The sequence below is a fragment of the Cervus canadensis genome, chromosome 4, assembly GCF_019320065.1.
Source record: "Cervus canadensis isolate Bull #8, Minnesota chromosome 4, ASM1932006v1, whole genome shotgun sequence".
Taxonomy (NCBI): Eukaryota; Metazoa; Chordata; class Mammalia; order Artiodactyla; family Cervidae; genus Cervus; species Cervus canadensis.
The window spans coordinates 194,381-206,754 of NC_057389.1; the positions used below are offsets into that span (position 1 = coordinate 194,381).

The following is a 12,374-nucleotide window of genomic DNA, read 5'->3' on the forward strand; positions in this document are numbered from 1 at the left end:
CCATGGACAGAGGAGCCTGGCGGGTTACAGTCCACAGGACCGGCAAGAGTCAGACACGACTGAAGTGACTTAGCACGCATGCAGTTTCCACTGGCTGTTCCCAATTTACATTCCAGCATCGACGGAGGAGGGTTCTCATTTCTCCACGCCCACTCCAGCCTTGGTTCTTTGAGTGTTTGACAAAGGCCATTCTGGCCAGTGTGAGGTGATACCTCATTGTAGTTTTGATTTGGATTTCTCTAATATTTAGCAAGATTGACATAATTTCCTGTCTTTTTTTTAAAGGGTATGAGTGAAACCTTTTGCAATTGACTCTTGAACGTTTTGATAAACGTTTTGATAAACGCTCCTAGAACATTCCTTGAAAGCTGGTGTTGTTTAGTCACAACCCCATGGGCCTTCTGAATATTAAGTGCCCATCAGCACAGCTTTTGACGTTGTCTCGTTATGGAAAACGGCCACAAGAAGGCAGCATTTTTCGTGCCCCGCCCTCCCCTTTTTGCTTTCTGTGCAATTTCATTTTGGTCTTACACTGGAACAGAGTTGGTGTCCAGTGTTGTGTATGTATAAGGTGTACAGGAATTTAATTCAGCCACGCATAAACACATATCTATTCTTTTCCAGGTTTTTCTTCCCATATACAGCAGATCCTGAAAAGTAGTGAGAAGCAAGAGTCAGAGAAGAGAATTAAGATGCAGCAAGAGGTGGTGGAGGTGTTGGAAACAAGTGGAAAATCCAAGAAATGTAATCCTGTAGAAGCAGGGCTCTACAAATCTAAAGCACAGAAACTGGATTCTGGAATTCTTTACAGTGGGCACATTTTTCCTAAGAAACTGCCAGAGAAGCCACCCACTGTGCCTATTGGCTTTGATTTTGAAATGGAAAAAGAATCAAACAGCTGGAAGCAAAGAGGGTATTACAGGATAAACACTTTAAATTTATGCAAAGCCTTGCCCTTACCATATCTTCTTAGGTGTTGTGGGTGATCCCGATAAGAAAGAAATTCCACTCACTGTCCCCAGGACTCCTGCCTTTGTTTGGAAGAAAAGAATCCAAACCCACCCAAGAGGACGAGGGTGAAGAACAGACAGGAGTCATAAGAGCCCAACAATCGCCCCAAGACGGGTACCTTTGAAACCCAAAATCCCAGTGAGAACTGTGGAAATGTGCCCTTTCTGTTTTGTTACAAAAAAGTCACTTACAGGAGAAGAAAATAAAATAGCTGCAGAAAAGGGAGGTGCCCAACTTCTAGGCCCTTCCTTCGCCTCATTTTATCACCATTTACCTGAAGGAGAAGAACGTGAAGAACAAGGCTCAGGTTGAGCCTTCTGCACGGAGCCTGGCAGAAGAGGCGCCTGAAGGCACAGACTTGGGTTCTCTCTGTGTACCGGCGACAAAGAAGCCTCCTCCCGGTGTGATGGGCAGAGTAGCTCTGGTTCCTGGCCAGCGTCTGCAGCCAAGTTTGGTGGCAGAGTCGACTGGAGAACCCAGGTGGTACTCACCAGTCAAGGGCTGCTCACTCATTGTGTGTCTTCCATCCTCCTCCGGAGAAGGCAACGGCACCCCACTCCAGTACTCTTGCCTGGAAAATCCCATGGATGGAGGAGCCTGGTGGGCTGCAGTCCATGAGGTTGCTAAGAGTCGGACACAACTGAGCGACTTCACTTTCACTTTCCACTTTCATGCATTGGAGAAGGAAATGGCAACCCACTCCAGTGTTCTTGCCTGGAGAATCCCAGGGACGGGGGGAGCCTGGTGGGCTGCCGTCTACGGGGTCGCACAGAGTCGGACACGACTGAAGCGACTTAGCAACAGCAGCAGCAGCAGCACCCTCCTCCTCCTCTGTTTTATATATAAGTCAGAATATATAGTTGACTTGGTTTGTAATTTATTCACTTGAAGTGTAATTTTTACTGCTTTTATCCTTCACTTTTTATATTTAAAAATAAAGATACTTGATTTAGTTTATAGTTTATGTCTGATTCTTTCCTCTTCTCTGTGCAAAATGAATTTGGAGTTAAGGAGCCCTTTGCTTTGTGCAAAATGAATTTGGAGTTAAGGAGCCCTCGTCGTTAACTGCCCGACGAGGCAGAGACTTGACTGATGCATCGCTCACCGAGGCTGTCTGCTACTTCAGGTAGGGCGGCTGTTCAGGCACCTCCTGCCCTTGTTGGTGCTGAGATGAGGGAACGCTGAGCAGGACATGTTTTAAGTCCCCCTGTGACCTGGGCTGGAAGCAATGTGTTTGTCTTACTAAAAATTAACAAAGGCAGTTCCATACTCCTCTCCACAGTGATTCTCAGCATTTACATCTCATCAGCACCGTGAATGTTCTCTTTCCTCCGCGTTTTCTCCACCGTTTTCCTTTGTAGACTGAGGATGGCCTTTCAAACAGCTGCAGTGTTCCCACACTGTGGTTTTATTTGCATGTCTCTAACAATTCCTGGTGTGCAGCATGTTTTCATGGGCTTTGGTTTTAACTAGTGTGTGTGGAATTGACTGGAAATTTTCATCTTCACAGTCTACCCAGTGTTTGTTTTCGGTTAGTTACCCATGGACATTTTTAAAGTGCCGGTATCATTTAGAGCCCAGCAGTCCTTGTGAATATGAAGTGTTTTTAAGTGTGGCAGTGAAATAAGAAATAGCTTTTTTCTCTTTTGCCTTTTGAGTCCTTCTCTACTTTAACTGTTCCTGAGCTACAGCCAGCATTGATAATTAAGCCTCCTTCTTTTCAGAAGACTAACCTGTTATGTAAGCTAATCCTGCACCTGTGTGTGTGTGTGTGTGTGTGTGTGTGTGTGTGTGTGTTAGTCATTCAGTTGTGTCTGACTCTTTGTGATCCCATGGACTGTAGCTCACCAGCCTCTTCTGTCCATGAATTTCTCCAGGCAAGAATACTGGAGTGGGTTTCCATGCCCTTCTCCAGGGATATCCCACACCTATCACCCTCTAACTCTGCATGAGCCATATTTCACATCTATTATCTTTTAATTTTATGCTAGTCACATCCTGATGCTTAACTTTACGGTACTCTCTCTGCTAACCTCCCCTTATAATTTGTTTTCTGTTTTTGCATTATGGAAAGAAAGCCTCAATGCAATCTACAAAAGACAGTGGCCCCAACTTCTGTGACTGCCTGCTGGACCCAAGTTACTGGGCTCTCTGACGCTAGCCTATTGACTGTTTTGAAGCAAGGCAAAAAGAAAGAATATAGGGTCTTTATATGTTTGCTCTTTATTTCCAACCTCTGACTGTGAACCCCAACTGTGTGATCCCCTCGATTCCCTATCAGGGGAGACACAGTTCTTGAGGCACAAGTCTACTGTGTTCTCTCCTCTTCTAGCTTGGGGATTAAAGCCATCTGTCTATTTCCTCAAAAAACATTTCCACAAAGGTATAAGGTTCCTATATTCTTGTTCCTTTTTGCATTGTTTCAAAACAGTCAATAGGTTAATCTTCTGAAAAGAAGGAAACAGTTATCAATGCAGAGTGTAGATCAGGAACAGCTAAAGTAGAGAAGGAATCAAAAGGCCAAAGAGAAAAAACTTTTTTCTTATTTCACTGCAGCGTAAACAATAGCTTTCAAGTTTCTGTAGTGGGAGATGGCCACAAGGAGACAGGATTTTTTCATGCCCTAGAACTGTTACTACAGTAACCAGAGCCTTAGGGTGACTCCTAATCCGTGGTTTCTTCTGGCACATGCCGAAGCCTGTGGCTCATCAATCCTTGTTTTTCTTTTTTAAAGTTAGTGTTTACTCTTTTTGGAGGATAGCTGACTTACAGTGTTGTGCCTGTTGGTGGAGAGATTCTTCAACAGTTATCCCCATACACATTCTGATTCATCTTTGTTTTTTTCACATACACATTATAATAGAGTGTGTAGTACACCACCTTTTCTAAAGTAGGTCCGTGCTGATTCTATGTTCTATATGTATTTGTGAGGATAAATGAATCCCAACCTGCTAATTTATCACTTCCACCCACCACTCTCCTTCTGTAACAATGTTTGTTTCCTGACTGTGTGTGTATTTCACTTTTATAAAATAGCTCATTGGGATCAGTTTCTCCTTCTGAAGTACTTTACTTACTTTGATTGTTCTAGTTCTAGATTATCCCTGCAAATGGCATAATTTTTTCACGGCTGAATCATATTCCATTCTATGCATATATGATTTCTTTATTCATTCATCTGTCCATGTACATTTTGGTTACTTCCATGTCTCAGCTGTTGTAAATGCTGCTGCAGTGCATGCTTGTGGGCGGTGTTGTTCAGTCGCTACTTCTATCCTGCAAAACCCAGACAGTCCCCATGAGACACTCAGTCCCCTTTCCCCTCCCTCAGCCCCTGGCACCCACTATCCTGCTTCCTGTGTCTATGGAGCCAATTGTTCTAGGTGCCTTGTATGAGTGGACTCAAACATCATTTGTTTTTCCGTGTCTGCCTTATGTCACTGAGCATAATGTCTTCAGGGTCCATCCACGCTGTAGCCTGTGTCAGAACTGCCTTCCTTTCAGGCTGGACAACGTTCATTGTGTTGCTGGACCACGTTCTGCTTGTCCATTCTTCTGTTGAGGGACAAACGGAATATCTTCATTCATCTCTCACCTCTTGTAGTATTTGTGGAATAACTTCAGAAAGTCCCATGATCTAAAAGTCACTCACCATCAACTACTTTATAAACTTTTTTATTTTGGAAACCATCAAAACTCAGAAGAAGGGAAGAATGCACATGAGCTTCACTTGTGTTTAGAAACGAGCACTTTAGGGTAATCATTTTATCCCTCGTGTGTGTGCTATGCGTGTGTGCGCGCCTGCTGGCGGACACATGCTGTTTGTGTGCACAGCGCATATGTGTGTGGCCTGGTAGTGTGTGTATGAGTGTGTGAGTGTGTGTGTGTGCGCTATGTGTGTGTGTGTGTGTGTGCTGTGTGTGTGTGTGCTATGTGTGTGGCCTGGGAGTGTGTGTGTGCTGTGTGTGTGTGTGTGCTATGTGTGTGCGCACCTGTTGGCGGACACGTGCTGTGTGTGCACGGTGTAGGTGCACAGCGCATATGTGTGCGGCCTGGGAGTGTGTGTGTGTGTGTGTGTGTGTGTGTGTGCTATGCATGTGTATGTGTGTGTGTGTGTGTGAGCTATGTGTGTGTGTGCACGGTGTAGATGCACAGCACATATGTGTGCGGCCTGGGAGTGTGTGTGTGTGTGTGTGTGCTATGTGTGTGCTGTGTGTGTGTGTTATGTGTGTATGTGTGCTATGTGTGTGCTATGTGTGTGTGTGTGTGCTATGCATGTGTCTGTGTTATGTGTGTGTGTGTGTGTGAGCTATGTGTGTGTGTGTGCACGGTGTTGATGCACAGCACATATGTGTGCGGCCTGGGAGTGTGTTTGTGTGTGCTATGTGTGTGCTGTGTGTGTGTGCTATGTGTGTGTGTGTGCATGCTATGCATGTGTGTGTTACGTGTGTGTGTGTGTGTGAGCTATGTGTGTGTGTGCACGGTGTAGATGCAAAGCACATATGTGTGCGGCGTGGGAGTGTGTGTGTGTGTGTGTGCGTGCTATGCGTGTGTGCTGGCTGACACGTGCTGTATGTGTGCACGGTGTAGGTGCACAGCGCTTACGTGTGCGGCGTGGGAGTGTGTGCGTGTGGTAATGGGTCATGGGGAGGTGGGCAGGCGGGCACAGGTGGGAGCTCCCCGCAGGCGCTCTGCTCGGATGGCGTCTGTGCCCCACATCTGCCCGCGTTCTCCGCTTGGATGCAGCACGGTGCCCTGTGGTCATCAACCCAGGCACGAAGTCACTTGACCAGGAGCCTAGGAGGTGTCAGGCCCACCCACCTACCCCAGCCCCTGCGGGGAAGCAGTGCCTGAGCGCACTCCCTCCCTAACTGACCAGCAGGATGGACGGACCGGCTCTCCCCGTGGACGCTACAGGACTGTCCTGCCTGGGCGACCCGGGCAGCGCCTCTGGCTGGGAGCCCGGAATGCTGCCGCCGGGCCACTTCCGGTCAGTCCTTACTGGGCGACCCGGGCCACGCCTCCTGCTGGGAGCCCGGAATGCTGCCGCCGGGCCACTTCCGGTCAGTCCTGCCTGGGCGACCCGTGCCGCGCCTCCTGCTGGGAGCCCAGGACGCGGCAGCCGGGCCACTTCCGGTCTGTCCTCACAGGACGCTGGGCTGCGCTCCACCAGGTTCCTGGCTCTCCCCGGGCCCTGACCACCACGTGGCCGCAGAACGTGCTCACAGTTTTGTTTTGCCTGCCGAAATGTTTAGTGACAAAGCTTTTGTTCCGTTTCCTGATGTGGGTGAAGTGTGGAGCCAGTGATGATTTCTTTTTCAAGAAAGGTAGGTCCCAGTTCTCACAGGCCGGTGAGCCCCTGTCCAACGATGAGAGACCCGGGGGTGTGACCTGTGCCTCCTGGGAGCGCAGCCCTAGGCGACTTTGAACCTGGCCAAGTTCTGTCTACATTGTGGATTCAGACCTCTGCAAGTCCTGTCTACACTGATTATGTTTAGATGAGACGTGTTCTTCTACAGTGAGGACATTTACACCTGGCGGGGTTCTCTGTGCAGTAGGACGTGGAGACCTGCGTGCAGACCCGGCCTGGCCTCTGTCTTGGAAAACTCCGTGCCTGTGCCTGCATGTCAGTGCTCAGAGGTCTGGGGTCTGGAGCTGAGGTGGGTTTCTCTGGGTAACCGTGAGATTCCATGGCCCTCCCGGGGGTCAGTGCTGAGGTAGGGCTCTTAGTCTTTCCCTCTGACAAGTTCACCTCCCCCAGGGGCTCATCGAGACACAGATAGGCTACCTGGTTGTTGTCGTTCAGTCTCTAAGTCATGTCCAACTGTTTGTGACCACATGGACTGCAGCACGCCAAGCTTCTCTGTCCTCCACTATCTCCTGGTGTTTGCTCAAACTCATGGCCATTGAGTCGGCAATGCCATCCAACCATCTCATCCTCTGTCATCCCCTTCTCCTCCTGCCTTCAATCTTTCCCAGCATTGGGGTCTTTTCCAATGAGTCATCTTTTCCCATCAAGTGGTCAAAGTATTGGAGCTTCAGCTTCAGCGTCAGTCCGTCCAATGAATATTCACAGTTGATTTCCCTTCGGATTGATTGGTTTGATATCCTTGCAGTCCAAGGGACTCTCAAGAGTCTTTGCCAACACCACAGTTTGAAAGCATCAGTTCTTCAGTGCTCAGCCTTCTTTATGGTCCAGCTCTCACATCCATGCATGCCTACAGGACAAACTACAGCTTTGACCACATGGGCCTGGCTTGTTTACACATTAGCAGCCTACCGACCACAGCCATGGTGCCCTGACCAAGGGAATGTGTGACCCCAGGTAGGGGGGTCTGGGAACTGTGTCTCACCCCATCTGCATGGGCCAGAATCATGTGCAGAGGGAGACCAGCTAAGGAAAAGGGAAGAATACATGTGAGCTTCACTTGACTTGTGTTTAGGAATCAGTGCTTTACAGTATCATTTTATACAAGCCTGTGCCTATTCCCTGTTTACCCCTGAGTGGTTCCCCATCCCTGGGGCTCCTGGAGACTCCTCACGTGGCTACTTGGTAATTGTTCCAATTCACCAGCATTAGCATGGGGAGAAGGGAGCAGGTTTATCTGGGCAATTGATTGCAGGGCACATGGACCAGCAAAAAGTTGATGAGCAGCAGGTGAGTTTGCAACTGTGATCTTCCAGTAGACGTCCATATTCAGTAGATACCAGACCTGCCCCTCCTCTTCCAGCCCAGTGTCTGATGTGTTTTCATGGAATCTCAGTGGGACAACAAAAGACTGAGACTGCCAGCATGAAGGTAGTGTGTTCAACATTATTATGACGGCTGTAAAAACAGTTAATATCACACAGAACCGAAGGAAATGTGGGAGACCAGGAGGGGGAACCTGGGTCCCCAGTGAGACCCTCTCAGCAAAGCTGGGCCTGGGTCAGGCTTGGAGGGTGTGACTGAGAGTTTGCTGGACAGGACGCCACATTTAGAGGGCCTCCTGCAGTGTAGGTTTCAGGGCTACATAGCAACTAAGTGCAGAGCATGGTGGCTGAGCTGATGGCTGTGGATCCTGCAGGCTGAACGCTGAACCCTGAACATTGGAAGCTTGTCTGGAGTCACAGGACATGATTGCTCTCTCTGCTGAGATGATCACAGTGGGGACCCAGGTTCCCCTCCTACTCTCTAGCAGCCATCAGACTGTAGCCACTCCCCACAGGGAGCCCTGAGGAAACTTGGGAAGGAAAAGACAGGATACTGGCCCCAGATGGTGAGGTGTGTATCAAAAAGAATAATTTCAATGAGATGACTCTGGCATCTTCCCATACATAAAAAGTGCTAAATTCCGTACCTTTAGATGCTGCCTGCATTTTTGAAATCCTAAAACATTCTTGCTGAAAAAACTTAACTCTCAACACTTAGATTATAAATATTTTTATGTCTACACATATGAAGTAGACACTTTCCAAAGACCAACAAAAGAAGACAAATCTCAACATTTGGAACACTGGCACCAATGGTGGACACTCCCCAAAAGATGCAACTGATGGAGCAATTAGAACAATCATCACCCCTTTTCCCATAAGATTGTGGAATGGACACTGAGAGTGGGGAATTGTTATAAGGAAGAACAAAATCTGACTCCATGTTTAAAATTTTTTTTTTCAAATTAAATCTTTTATTTTAACCTTTGCTTCCTGTTGGTTTGTTTGCCACAGGGATACTGTCCATACATAATGGCCTGCCCCAGGAAACCTAGCCCCTCTGCCTTTGTCCAGGACCTGTCCACCTATGGATGGCTACAGGAAGGGAGAAAGTAACACATATCCTCCTGAGACTGGCCATTCCAGGAGATATTTGCCAGATTAATGGTTTTTTACTTTATTTCCTCACCTCCCAGCTCTGTGTTGTATAAAAGATACTGGCATCCAAACCCTGACAAGATGGTTTCCTCGAGATGTTAGTCTGCTATCTTCTCCTTCTGCCAGCTTTCCAAGTAAAGTTGTATTCCTTGCCTCAGCACCTCGCCTCTGACTTATTGGCCTGTTATGAGGCAAGCAGAGCGAGCTTGGACTTGGTAACAATCCCACATGCCTTGCAGTCAAAAAATCAAAACATAAAATGGAAGCAATTTTGTAATAAATTCAATAAAGATTCTGAAAATGGACCATATAAAAAGACCTGATACCAACAACCAAAAGGAACTCAGTGGTTGTCTGAAATATTTAGAAAGGAGTTAGTACTCCTCTTGCCCATACCCCCTGAAGCCACACTGGTCAGTTAGGCCCTGTCCATTCAGGACACCCTCTCCAGACCCCAGCGGGAAGTGCTCTGCCTCCAGTGCCCACCTGGGTCCCAGGAGTAGAAGAGACACACCCTGGTGGGTCTCGTCTCTGGTCCAGGGGAGTGTCACACCAGCCACCCTGTCTCACTGCCCATAATAAATAAGGAGGGTTGTCAGCACCTGGGCGAGTGATTCTGTGGGCACCTGGACTGCCTCATCCTTGTGAGATTTGGTGTGAAGACAACACAGAAGGGGAACCAGCCAAGAGGGATCAAGGGAGCAGTGAACCCCTCTTCACAGGGACCCTGTGAGACCCAAGACTCACTCTGCCCACCCTGCTCCGACTTTTGGGAACTGGCCTTTGTCATTCTCTGGGCAGGAGGTGGGAAGGACAACCTGGTCTCTCTTCCACCTCCTGAGACCCAGGTGAGCCCTGGGGGCAGCAGCACCTCCACCTGGGGTCCAGAGAGGGTGACCTGAGTGCACAGGGCCTAACCAGTCAGTGCGGCCGGCCCTCGTCCACAGTGCACTGACCTGCTGCAGGGTCTCGAGTTCCCTGGCATCCAGCTCCCCCATCGCCAACCCCAGCTTGGTGTCTTGGGAGCCCGGCACTGGCGGGCACCCAGCAGGTGAAATCTGCATGCCCAGTGAGAAGGAGAAGCCGGTGGGGCAGGGGTCCAGCATGGAGTGTCCAAGGCCCCTCGGCTCCCCCAGGAACACACCGCCCCACCTGCCGTGGCCTTTCTCCTCTTCAGTATGTGTCTTTGTGGCTGATGTTGCCAAACAACTTCCTCTGGAAGAGAATGCTCCATGACTGTGGAAGGAGTGGAGGTGAGGAGGCGATGTAGCCCTAAACCCAGGGAGCTTGAGAACTAACTTCCCTGAGCCCTGAACGTACTGCCTGTTACATCTGTACCAACCGAGGCTGAGATCCAGATAGATTCTCTGTGGAAACACTTTCCATGTCCAACAAGAGGACCAACTGAGGCCAAGATCTGGGCAGATTCTCTGTGGAAACACTTTTCCATCCAACAAGAGAGGATTTGTTAACTCATAGCCGAATCCTGAGACATGAGGCTTGCTGTAACTGTGGAGACTGCAGGGAAGGCATTTTAGAGGCTTCTTCCCAGGAGGCTCCCCTGAGGCCCCTGGAGTTACTGGACCCAGTGGTGGAGCACTCGCGCTTCTCTCCTCACTGCAGGCCAGACGGTGCCCCCAACCACACAGCCCTGCTCCTCCACCTCCCTGAGTTCAACAGAAACCCCCCGGTCAAGAGGCCAAAGCGCAGTCTTCTTGGTGAGCAGAGCAGAGGCCGGTGGGGAGCGCGGTGGAGGCTGAAAGCTTTTGTAGAAGAAAAAGATGCACATGTATTCCTGTGTGTGGTGGCCGGATGCTGCAGTAATTGGTGTTCCCTACACATTTATGGGTGGGTTTTAGTTTCTGTATTTTCTAAATTTCTTTTTTTTAAAACAGCTGAATATTATGAGGAATTTTTTGCAATCAACCATGAGAACTTGCAAAATAAGATCTTTGTGTTTTTTTTCTTTCTCTAAAATGTTGCAGTTTTCTCTTGATGACAGATGAACAGACTCCTATCTTTAAGTATTCATTTAATGGCTGCGCTGGGTCTTAGCTGTGGCATACAGGGTCTTCACTTGCAGCATGTGGGATCTAGTGCCCTGACCAGGGATTGAACGTGGCCCCCTGTGTTGGGAGCTCAGAGTCCTAGCCTCTGGATCAGTAGAGAATGCTGCGATCTCCTACTTAAAGCAAGGTTATTTATTTATTTCTGGCTTCCTGGGTCTTCGCTGCTGTGCGGGCTTTTCTCTGGCTGTCGGGCATGGGGGCTGCTCTCTCGTTTCTGCGCTGAACTTCTCCCTGTGGCGGCTGCTCTGGTTGGGAAGCACGGGCTCTAGGCTCTTGGGCTGCAATAGTTGTGCATGGAGTTACTTGCTCCACAGCACGTGGGGTCTTCCCAGATCAGGGATTGAACCCGTGTCTCCTGCATTGGCAGGTGGATTCTTAACCACTGCACCACCAAGGAAGTCATACCCCTCCCCCCTTCCTGTCAACATCCCCCTTTAAAAAAAGACTAAAAATAATCTGTTTAGTAAGTTTTCAGGAGTCTGACTCTGAGGTCAGCATCTGTGGTGTCATTCTCCCAAAGGCTTCAGACACCAGTTGGGCTCATGAGTCTGGCCACCAGGGCCAGTCTGGCGGCTGAAGACAGGCTTGGCCTCTGGAGCTCTGCCCTCACCAACTCACCCAGGGTCCCCGAGCCCTGGCAGCCATGCAGAGCCGCGCGCAGGTGGGGCTGGTACAGCCCTGGGGCCGCTGTGGTCAGGGTGGAGCATGCGGCGGAGGCAGCTGGCTGTCCATCCCATGACTGCTGGTGTCCTGTATGACCGTGTAGGGTAGTCACGGTGTCAGGTGCGGCCTGGCCGCTGTCCTGGGGACAGGATGGGACCTCAGACAGCTCTCATCCCCACTCCCCATCTCCCAGCTCCGCTTCAGATCATGGCTTGTGGCTGCTGGCAGCTCCCTGGGCTGGTGTAAAGCACCAACCCCCTTGCTCAAGGTCAGCTGAGACCCCCAGCTCTGGGGTCACACACCATCTGTGCCACCACCCAGGTCATCCCACTTCTGTGAGGGAGGGCCTGTGTGGGGCTGTGAGTGATGGGGGATTTGGGGGTGTTGTGGGCTGGCCCAGGAGTCAGCTTTTTGAGGGGACGGGAGTGGAGGGGAGGGGAGGGAGAAGCTTTGACCTGCTCAGCCTTCCAGGGGATTCCAGGCCCAGCTCTGGTCGGAGGTGCAGGTGAGAAGCCCCTGCAGGTTTCTGGGTCCCCACCGTTTTCAGTTGAAGACCCTCTGCCTGCACCACCCCTAACTCTCCCTCCCGTGTCCCCGGCCTGAAGCCACAGAAGATGGGGAGTTTACATGGCTTCCCTTCCTGTAGGGAAACCAAGCCACAGACAAACACGTTCCTTTAAGAAAGCATGAGAGAAACAGGAAAATAATTGTGGGTGGTTATTACTGACGCGGTTCATGTAGAGATGCTTCACAAGCCTGGCACACGGAGGGAACTGAGGG

The 12,374-nt window shown here is 49.7% G+C and overlaps 1 pseudogene; it reads right to left on the bottom strand.

Moving 5' to 3' along the window:
- Nucleotides 1-12,374, bottom strand: part of LOC122439397 — a 42,095-nt pseudogene that overhangs the window by 18,389 nt on the left and 11,332 nt on the right.